Raw genomic sequence first — 11,037 nt, 5'->3', positions numbered from 1 at the left:
CGCAGCGGGGCCCACGACGCTGCTCCCCCAGCGGGAGCCTCACTGTCTGTCGTGAGTCCCTGCCAAGACGGGTCAGCCCGGTTCTGGGCAGAGGGCCGACGTCACGCTGCGTTGTTTTCGTGGTTGTCTTTTGGGGGCCACGGAGACACAGCAATCACTCCCAATGTCCCCAGGGTGGCATGGGAGGTCCTGCGGAGTCCTGGTGTGCCGTGTCTGTGGCAGGGGCTGTTTCCTGGAGTGGGTGCGGGAGTGTACCCCTCAGCTCCTGTCCCCCGCCCCCCTCTGCTAACGGTGGCACCCTCATAATGATGCACTTTGGCCAACAACCTCACCATTTGGGCACCAAGGACGTGTCCCTCCCCAAGGTCTGAGAAAGGAGCCGTGTCTTATGTCCGGATACAGGGTGTGGCTTCTGACCCCGCCGCCTGGCACTGTGGCTCGGCACAGGAAAATCATGGTTGTGCGTGTCATTTAAGAGAACTGTTTGTGGAGGGCTGCCCACTGGCCTGGCTTACAGTGGCGCAAGTGACAAGAGCTGAGCCTGACTGGGGGAGGGACACGTCCGCCCCCCAACATGGCGAAACTGGTGCTGGGTCAGTGTTGTGAGCTGGCTCGTTGGAGACTCCAGCCGAGGGCTACGTCACATGTCTGCGCCAGCAACGAGCTGTGGGCCGAGGCCCCTGGCAGACTGAGCCGCTGCCCAGCTTCTCACTTGCTTCGTGGTGGGCGGGGGAGCCCCGTGGGGTGGCCAGGGTTTTGTGAAAGGGAGGTCCCGAGCTGAGGAAGACAGGCCTCTCACACGAGTAGCTTGGACGCACTGGGCTAATTAATCGACTGTTAAAAGTGTGTGAGCTCATAACGCAGTCCGAGCTGGCGAGAGGCCGAATCAGTTGCTCGCCCGTGAAGTTGATGTCGGTGAGTTGCTCGTGTCCGTGAAGACACCAAGGCAGCCCGCCCTGGCCCTGTGTTTTCTCTCTCCTGGTTTTCACAGATCGTCACGTTGGGTAGAGGATTTCTCATGTCGCGTGACGTCAGCGAGACAGGACACGGTAGGAGACAATCAGAAGTGACTCGCGCTGGATCTGGCGGTCGGTGGTCTCCGTATTCTTGATCCAGACCCCGGGTCTCCCCCTGGCCGGAGCTGGTTGTTCTCCCCAGCACGTCGTCATTCCGGGGTGGCGAGGGGGGCCCGCTCGCTAGAGACCTTCGGCTGAATCTCTGGTTCAGCTCCTGCTCTGTGACCAGGAGCTGGCCACGTGACAGTGCACGGCCTCGTGTCTGGAAAGGACAGGCGGTCTGTGGTGTCTCGGACATGCGTGCGGTGCGAGATGGCAGGTCCATTTGCTTTTGTCTTTGAATTCAGCTCCATTAAGCCCAATGAAGTTCGTCTTGTTTCGCAGCTCACGACGAAGCGTTTCTGGGCACTTGGCCCAAAGTGGGGCTCTTTGGGGGTGACAGACCCCCTCTCTCCCAGTGGCGAAGAGAAAATTCACCTGCACAGAGCCGGAAAGCGCTGGTGAGTCAGGCCTCTGCTGACCTCGCCCTGGCGTGTTCCCCGCTTCTGGCGGCGTTGCTGTGGCTCCTGTGGGTCCTTGTGGGCAGCTCCACGTGGGCCGAGTTTGCCTATGAAATTCTGGCAGGAACAGAGAGTGTCTCCTCTCGATGCTTCCAAATCGGGGTGCTGGGGTGTCTGTAACTAGGCGACCTTGGGTCACGTGGCCAGGCCTACACCAATCTCTGTGGCCCCAGCAAGGGGGTTTCGGGTTTGCCGGGCCTGGGTCATGTGCCTGCCTTGACTCGTGGGGTGCCAGGGAGATGAGGTCAACCCCGCCCGAACACACAGACGGAGAGTGAGCAGCAGGTGGCTTCCAGAAAAAGTCAGGGTGCTGTTTTTGAAGAACGCACGATCAATCCTCTGTGTGGAAACACGCGTCTTTCGCGGTGCTCATGAATGTGAGTGAAATCGCAGAGTGAAGAGCCCAGGTGGAGCCGACGTTTCAGATCAAGGGCAGGAAAACAGCAAATCCCAGCTCCAGGCGGGAGGCAGGGGGAAGTCCTGGTTCTCGTAGGCGGGTCGGCCTTTTGTTCTCGTTCCGCCTCAGCTGATTGGGCGAGGCCCACCACACTGGGAGGGCAGTCTGCTTTCCTCGGTCTGCTGCTTCCGGTGCTGCTCTCACCCGGGAGCACCTCATGACACCCCTGGAATCGTGCCTGACCACGCCGGGGCCCCCGGGGCCCAGTCAGGCGGTCGCGTAAAACTGTCCATCACGGGCACTGTGGTGTGTTCCTGTTAGGTGACCTGGCAGATCCTCTCTGACCTCTGACCCACCCCGTGTATTAGGACATGGTTTAGTTAGAGCATGGTTTGTTTTCTCAGCCGACCAATGGTAATGGCCAACTTACAACTCGCCTCCAAGAGGTGAGAGGGACAGTATGGTGCCATAGTCCTCCCTGGGCGTGTGACTTTTATGAGATGTAACTATCTCCTCTCACCCAGAAGGCACCCATTCGGTGGGCTTGTTTCTCCCCGATGCCCAGGTTCATGGCACCTTTCACGATGTCTTCTACACCTGTCAGGAGTTAGGGAAAGCCAATAAGCTCAGGCTGGCTTCTCATGACATCTGTGTCCTTTCCAAAGATGAAAGTAGCTTGCTAGCCATGCATTTTTTAACTAAAGGAGGTGCAGGTGTGACCTGGAAGCTCATCCATCATGGTGGGGCCGGGTTTGGCCATGCGGGGACCAGGTGTCAGGGCTTAACAAGCTGGGGGGGTTGGCGCAGACCCACTGGGCTGGCACCTCTACGACATCATGCTCCATGGGCCCAGCCCGTCTAACGGAGCCACCTCGGCCGAACCTGTAGAAGCTAAAATAACATCGTGCCTGAGACTTTTATCACCTCTTCATGCCTCCACTCAGGCAGGTGGCCTCGTCATGGTCTGTCGGCCTGAAGCTGCCCATTCTCTGACCTTTCTCTCATCTTCTTTGCCTTCACCCCCTATTATGGGTTGAATTTTGTCCCCCCCCCCCAGAATACATGTGTCCTAAAGCCCAGTACTTCAGAATGTGGCTTCGTTTAGCGAGAGGGTCTTTATGGAGATGAGTGAGTCAAAATGAGGTTGCGTGCCTGGACCCCCACCTAATCTGACGGACGGTCTCACAAAACGGGGGAGACCCGACACAGACAGACTCACCTCGCAGGGCGCCCTTCTCCGAGGCCCCCAGAGGACGTGCCGTGGGGCTCTCTCCTTGTCGTGCGGGCTGCTCAGAGTCGCTCAGCTCACGCCGGCGACAGCTGCGGGCTAAGCCTGACGGAGGGTGAGGACAGGACGGGGTGGGTCTCTGTGCCACATCCCAGCATCCTCTGCGGCGAGAGCCATTTTCAGAGACGACACCCTCAGCACCGGGGAGCCGCTGCTGCCTGGAAAACCCCGGGGCTCTTGGTGGCCTCGTGGATGGAGAGCAGCCATGTACATCACCTCTGCTCTGAGGAGAGGCCCAGGGGTGCAGCGAGGCCCTGGGGCCCGGAGCGGCTGCGAGCGTGCCTTGCTGGCCACATCGCTGTCCCGTGGAGCTCCTGTCCCATCAGCGTCCTATTAGAGCGGAGGGCTCTGAGAACCGGGCTGCATAGAGTCCCCCTCCCCCAAGTCGTGTCCACGTGGAACGTCACAATGTGACCTAGGGTTAGGGTCGTCGCAGATGTGACTAAGATGAAGTCATACTGGGTCACGCTGTCCCCGAGGGTGTGCCCTAGATCCAGTGACTGGAATCCTTACGAGAAGATGAGAGGACACAGAGAACCGTGTGATGCCAGAGGCAGAGGGTGGAGCGACGCTGCCACAAGCCACGGAGCGACAGGGACCGCCTGCAGCCACGCGAGCCGGGGAGGGGCACAGGACGCTTCTCCCTCGGCAGCCCTGGCGCCCCCTTGATTTGGGGCTTTCCAAGTGGCAAGAGAACAGACCTCTCGTTTTAGGCCACCAAGCCCGAGGTACTTCGTTTGCAACCTCAGAAAGCGAACGCACTGCTGGGCTCGCCCCGGAACGCACCCGCGTGAGCGTCCGTCCCTCCAGCTGGTCCCTGCAGCCTCCCACGCGTGCGCCTCTCGCCCCAGCGATTGGGGCGGATGAACCAACCAGGTGAGCCCTTGCGTCAGCGTGGCACGATCGCTCACAGCCTGCAACTTGACGTTGTTTAACTGACAAAGCGCTCCAGTTTGCAAGCTTTTCTAGTTTTAATTAACTGTTTGGCACATAGCATGTTTTCTAATGCTCTCGATTACCACATGTGATTATTTAAATAAAAATTTTAGAAACATCAAGTGACGAGTTTTTTGGCAGAAAGAAATAGCTTGAAAACCCCAAACCTGCCACATGTGTAGTCTGTCCCCACAAGCCTGAGCATCCCAGGCCAGAGCGGGTACAGCCGTGGTAGGCTGCAGGGTGGGGGGCGAGGTCACAGGACTGACACCCAGGGTTGGGTTTGCTGGGGGGCAGGGATTTAAATCCTGTTTACATTAAGCACCACCCCCAGGAGCACACTGCGGGGGATGCAGAATTCTCATGGATTTTAATGCCGTTCGGGACGGCGCCAGTAATCTCTGGGGAGGAATTTAGGAAAGCGATCTTGTCCGTCTGAGGGACGGCCATCTGTGCATTTTCTGACCTTTGCCTGGGCGTCTCCCACGTGCCAGGTGGTGTGGGCACCGAGGATACAGGGTGGCCAGTCGGTCTCTGGCCCTCAGGTTCCTGCCCGCGGGGTGGTTGGCGAGATGGCGCTTCTCCCCCCATCGATGGTAACGATCAGGAAGGAGGTTCTGAACTCAAGACAGCCTCCCTCACCTGCTCTTCTGAGACCACCGTGGAAACGCATGATGAACAGGACAGCTGGATGTGTTGAAACAATGAAGATCCTTTTGAGAATTCGAGGGAATGTGGATCTTTGCTCGCCGCAGATCATGTTCCAAATCCTCCTCCTCTTCCTCTTTTTTTTTTTTTTTTTTTTTTGTGTGGAGAGCACTTAGCAGGGATGCCCTTTCAATCAGGGGACTTGGTGTGGAGACAGGGTGCCTGAGCTGAGCGGAGCGGGGACGGGAAGCCCGAGGCCTGTGAGCTGTCCGTGGTCCTGAAGCTCAGCTCTCCATCCCTTTGGGGAACCCTATTAATGAGTTGGGGACCTTGGCCTCACACCACTTCCAGGGGTCCCTTTGGCAGACGTGTCCGCGAGCAAGTATTGTCCCCTGAGATCTGAATCACAAGGTAAAATGCAGCTTTCTTCTAAACGCCGGCATGAGTTAAGGAATAATTCTTGGCAGGCAGTTTTCTAAATCAGATGTCATGTTTTCAGGCCTCTTGGGCTGTATAGAAGGTGCCTCACCAAACGAGGTGACTCAGGACTGCAGTGACCACGTCACCGTGCTGTGCTGGGACAGCAGTGCGCTCAAGCTACACGGGCGACAGGGCCATTTCTCACATGGCCTCGGGCCGCGAGCGTTTCCGCCTGTGCTTTCCCGGCGCCGTGTGGAGCAGCGGGAGGCTGCAGACGGGGCTTCTCCGCTCCGTGCGGTGCTTCTCCGCTGGGAGGTCCCCCCGAGCGAGGACGGTGTCTGCGGCTCTGAGGAGTCCCCGCGCCTGACACAGGCCGGGTGCGTGGCTGGTGTTCAGTACGTTCCGAGAGAATGAGTGAGCGAAACTTCGCCGTTCGTCGGAGAAGCAGCCGTCCGCGTCCTTTTCCGAGGGGGGGCCACGCGTCTTTCCCGGCCACTGTTTTCTGTCCGTTACAGCATTCGCTAGCGAGAGCCGACGCGCTGTGACTGGCCGGTCTCATGGCTTCTGCCTGTCGTGTCCTTGCTTTGTACAGTGTGCTGAACTTCAGGACTGGCAGAACTACACACTCCCCCTTGAACCCCGGCCGAGTCTAATCTAAGCGGCAGTTACGTGTTCGTGTGCAAGGCCTGCCTAGTTCGGGGCCTGAGCTGTGTGGGAGGGGCCCGACCCTGACTGTGTCCTGCGGAGGGGTGACCAGCCGGGAAAGAGGTGGGGACCAGCTGCAGTGCACAGTGCAGAGTCACACACCGTGAGAGGCGGACTCAGCACTCTGCACTTTCAGATGGGGACAGCTTGGCTTGGGGGGACTGTGCAGGGTGCTGGTGTGAGGGGTGACTGTGGCATGATGGGCGCACTTGGAACAGGTGGAGGGGGAGGAGCAGGAGAGAAAAGGTGGGTTGGGTGAGGGGGAACAGCTGGCAGTCGGTCCTGTTGGAGTTTATGCTCTGCCGAGTGGACTAGGGACGGACAGTATCAGGCCTGCAGGTCAGGCAGAGTCCTCTTCCTCTGGGAAAGGGGAGCATTGCGTGGGGCGAGCAGGGCGACATGTGGCCACCACCACCTGAGGGGGGTCATCTGGAAGCCAGGTCCACAGTGGCCTGGTGGGGGAGCCGTGGGGACAGGGTGCACAGACGTGGCCTCCAGGGAGGAGACGGGGGAACCAGGCTGGAGGCATTTTGGGTGGGAGGTGAGAACAGGTGCCACAGGTGTTGCGCAGTGGTGACTGCTCCTTCTAAGTGGGGAGCCTTCCCTTCTGGAATGTTCCTAGGAGTCTATGCCTTGGGTTTGGGGCCTCAGACAAAATTTAAGCTCGGTACATCAGGGCATGACACAGTGGCTAAAAATGGTGACTTCGCCAATTGAGTTGCTACTCGACCTCCGACTTAATGAGGGCTGCGGGTGTTAATAGCACAGGCTGCCCCAGCTTCCGCCGTTGGCTCGGAGGCTGGCAGGTCTGCCCGACGGTGACGCGGCCTCACATGGTGCTTTCCCCCACCAAAGCACGGTCCCCTGGGGGCAGGGGCCCCATTCTCCAGTGCCCACGGGTCTCTGCCACGATGGTCAGGTGCCCATCGAGCGCTGGTCAACGAGCGTGATTCACGAGACGCATGCATGGGGGACCCGTGTGCCCAGGCGTGGGAAGCGCTTGGGGCGCCGTGCCCGGCACACTGTGGGTGCTCATTGGCTGTGAGCTGTTGCCATGACTTCACGGATCAGTGGTGCTTCCTTTTACTGCGGTGGGATGTGGGGGTACGTCCCCCTCGCTCGGCTAGGTCAGTCGACCAGGCTCCTCTTCCGGTGCAGGCACCAGGCTGGGGCGTTTGGTCAGAGACGGCGGCTTTCCTGAGGGAGAGGCTCTTTCTCCAAACAAGTTTTTCAGTTAGTTTTACAACCACTCAGCCCAGCTGGCTGTGCCGCAGGTCACTCCAATCCGTCCCGCCAGCCGCTTCCTGCCGCAGCCGGTGCCAGGTTTGGAAGTTGACCAGGAGACCTGTGCTTGGCTCAGCTCATGGCCTCTCAGCTCCCCCGGCCTGATCATATGGGTGACTCTAGAAAAGGCAAACACGGGCCTGTGGTCTCAGTGAGAGCCGGGCACCAGGCATCCAGGAAGGCCAGCGGGTGGGTGAAGGCAGCCAACCTGCTTACCCCTGCCGTCTGATGGAGCCCCATGGCACCACTGCCCGTCCCCAAGGAGACTTGTCCGCCTTTGGCCTCCCCGTCCTCACTGCCTCACTGTGTCTCCCTCCCTGCCCGGCCCACTGCCTGCCCGAGGCGCTCTCCGTGGTGCTGACTGGCCGCTGCCTCGCGTTGGGCTTCATGGGGCTTCCCATGCTGGTGACTCTGGGCTCGATAGATCCCAGCCCTGCGGTGGCAGCGATGACGCCAGCTCCTGCTTATGGGGGCTCACGGCCTCCAACCCTCGCCTTGGTCTTGAGGCGCCAGTGCCGTGGCTCCTCGTTTGGACCGGAACCGAGGTGGGGGCGGCCAGGCCGGCTCAGAGCCCGGGCTCTTTTGCTGCAGCTTCAGACTTCACTTCACTTGTGTTTGAAGCCGATAGGGCCCCCTGCGCGCCCCGATCTCGGTTCTCACTCAGCACGCCTACACCCGAGCTCACCAGGTTCCGTCCCCAGCCCCCGGCGCCCCCGCTTTGCCGGCTCACGCCCTGCTCCTCGCCCCGTCTGCCCTCCTCCATCCGTCTTCCCGCCGCTCCTCAGGCCTTCCCCTCGCACCTGTCCCAGCTCTCCGTTTGTCATCTCAGTGCCCGAGTCCAGGCTGTCCTGGCCCTTCTTACCTCTTCCTTTCTTTGAGTTCAAGCTCCAGATCCGATACCGATGCTACCCAGAATGCACTTGGATATTTGTTTGCAGAATTGGCTGGGCTTCTATTCCATTAGGCTTCTGTCTAATTGCTGTTTTACACTTCTGCTCCACGCTGCATCCTCAGCCAGCCCTCCAGCGGGCAGAATTTCAGTAACTTGCTGTCTCTGAACCTTTAAGCTAAAATCCCAGTTTTTTCTGACCCCAGACAAGTTCCCTTCGAGGTGAACAGCAGGACCTTCCCTCCCGCCCCTGGCTAGCTGGGTCCTGATGGGGACACAGGGAGGCGGAACTGGGAGGCGACTGAACAAGAACTCGTGCCGTGAGGACCTGCAGACTGTTTACGAGAGTTAAGATGCTCGGGACCCCTGCCAGCCGCCGTGCACGTGGCACCTTCCGGGTGTCTTGAGGCTGATGAAATTTCTCATGTTTTTTCCCCTTCAGCTCATTATTTGGGAACCCAAGAGGTCAGATCAAAAGCTTCCCACAATTTCTAGGTTTCTACGGAGAATTTTTCCTCTCCCTGGAATCCATCTCCTCCTCCCCTTCCCTCCCATCCGATGGCCCCTCACCCTCCTTTGAAGCCCAGACTCACAGTACTTGTCCAGAAGCCCTTCCCAGCACCCCACCCCCCATCACACTTGGAGCCCCAGGCAGGAAGTGCCACATTCACCGTTGGGTCCCACGGCCCTGGGCGCCCCGCCCAGCAGAGGGAGGGTCTGAAGCAGCTGAGTGTTTGCGGGAGGAGGGGGCTGGCTCCCTGCAGAGAAGCAGGCATTGTGCTCTTAGGGTGCCCGAGGATTCTGTGTAAACAGTTCCTTTTCTTGTTAATCCCTAAGTCTTAGATGAGTGGGGATATGAAGCTCAACGCAAATAAAGCCAGAAGCATCTTTCTTAATTAAATTTGAAATGCTAGTAATTATCCACATTATTAAAGCAAATTGAATGTACCTTATGTCGCTGACAGGATGGTGTTTGGAGGCTGGCACCTCCTCACGGCGAGTTTAAGTCACATCCAAATTCAGCCCGAGTGACAGCATCAGCGCTCGCTGTGCAGAGGGGTCCCCCTCACAGGGGACCGAGGAGCTTGTTACCCGTTTGACACACAGTGGCACTCACAGGACCCGATGCTCCCGCCCGAGCTGGGGGACAGGGAGCTGTGGTTTTGGTGGGGGGCGGGTGGGCTTCTGTGGGGTCTGAGTAGCACCTGCTGGGCGTTGCTTGCTGCGTGTGCCACACTCTGCCTCTGCCAGCGTCGCGGTCGTCGGCCTGGAAAGCAGGGGTCAGGGCGGAGGAGCCGCAGCCGGACGCTGTCGCCAGGGGAAGGCCCGGGGCCTGTGCCGTGCCACCTGACACCTTCCTTGTCTCTGCCACCGGGAGGCAGGTGCGAAGATGCAAAGCCTTGAATTTCAGAGGCCAAACCCCATGGAAGAGCTGGTGGCGGGCACTGGCCAATGTCCTGTTTGCTCATTCGGGCCTTTCTAAGTCCACAGGGGATTTTTTTTTGTTCTTTAATAAACAACAATTTTTATTATTCCCCTTTATTCTAAAGGGAATTGGAAAGCTGAGATTATTCTGATGGTACTTGTTTGTTTTGCTTTGTTTTAATTTATCAAACCTGAATTCCCTGGATCTCTTCAGTCAATGCGTGCGCATGCATGTGCACGCATGTATATGCACACATGTGTACATGCATGTGCTGATGCAGGTGTGTGCATGTATGTGTGTGCATGTGTGTTTACATGTGTGTGTGTACAGTTATCTAAGGGGCTTATAAACATCGATGTATTTCTGGTAAAATATTTCTAAAATCATTTTGTTGTCAGTAAATTTTATGTTTCCTTTATATGTAAAATGCTGGCAAATTCTGAATTAAATTAAAGAACCAAACTGATATCTTTCTCGTGTTCCGGCGTCTTCTCAGGGTCAAGTGGCGTTTGGCTGTGGGAACTCGATATCTGACAAAATAAAAGATGACCCGAAGCTTATGTGGCTTTTGAGAAACACAGAATGAAATCGCACCTTCTTGAAGCTCAGCGCATTCATCTCAGCGTGTTATACCGAAGTGTGACTTTTTCCAGCTCAGCTCACGGTTTGGGGCCGAGGTCTCCAGACCCTGGGAGTCAGTGCTAATGGAGGAAAAGTGAGGCCCCAGTCCGCGTTGTCCCCCCGCCCCCCAGAGGTGCTCCAGGGAGAAGCGTGCTCCTCAGCGGTGCTCCGGGGCGGCCCTGCCCGCCTCGCTCCCGCCTCCCTGGCTGTTTCTGTGGACACTCGGCCGGCTCAGCACATGGCCGCCTCGCGGGGAGCTGGTGGGACTAAGGCCAGGGAAGCCCAAAGCCCATCCTGTCTCTGGTGTAGCTTCAGCTTGTGGGAGGAGGGGGTCACCTAGGTCAGCTCACGAGACACCCCGAGCCGGAGGGGAGACTGGGGGCTCCTGGGGAGGCCGCCCGGCTGTGGCCCCTGGAACACTGCGTGGAAGTGCGAGGCGCAGAGAGGGTCGGCTCCGGGTGCCTCTGGGGAGATTCGGGGCGGGGGGCGGTCTGGGGTCCCCAGCCTCACGTAGATTCTGGTGTCGCAGAGACGACTTGGAGCAGCGGGAGCCACCGCGTCCCAGGGCTCTGGGCGCTGGGGAGAGCGATGGGTCCGCTGTCCCGCTGCGGCGGGCTGCAGCGTGTCCTCCAGGTCGTGCTCACGTCCCACGCCCCGGGAGTCAGACTGCGATGTCGTTCGGAAACTGAGTCTTTGCGGGCAGAGTTAATACGAGGCTGTCTGGATTCAGGGGGCCCGGAATCCAGTGACTGTTGTTCTCACGGGGAGAGACGAAAACACGCGCGGAGAAACAGACACACAGTGCGGGGGACAGATGGGGACGAGGCAGAACTGGGGACGTGGCCGC

This window comes from Pteropus alecto, unplaced genomic scaffold, assembly GCF_000325575.1.
Source record: "Pteropus alecto unplaced genomic scaffold, ASM32557v1 scaffold74, whole genome shotgun sequence".
In the NCBI taxonomy this organism is placed as follows: Eukaryota; Metazoa; Chordata; class Mammalia; order Chiroptera; family Pteropodidae; genus Pteropus; species Pteropus alecto.
Note: the sequence above shows the minus strand (reverse complement) of the source record.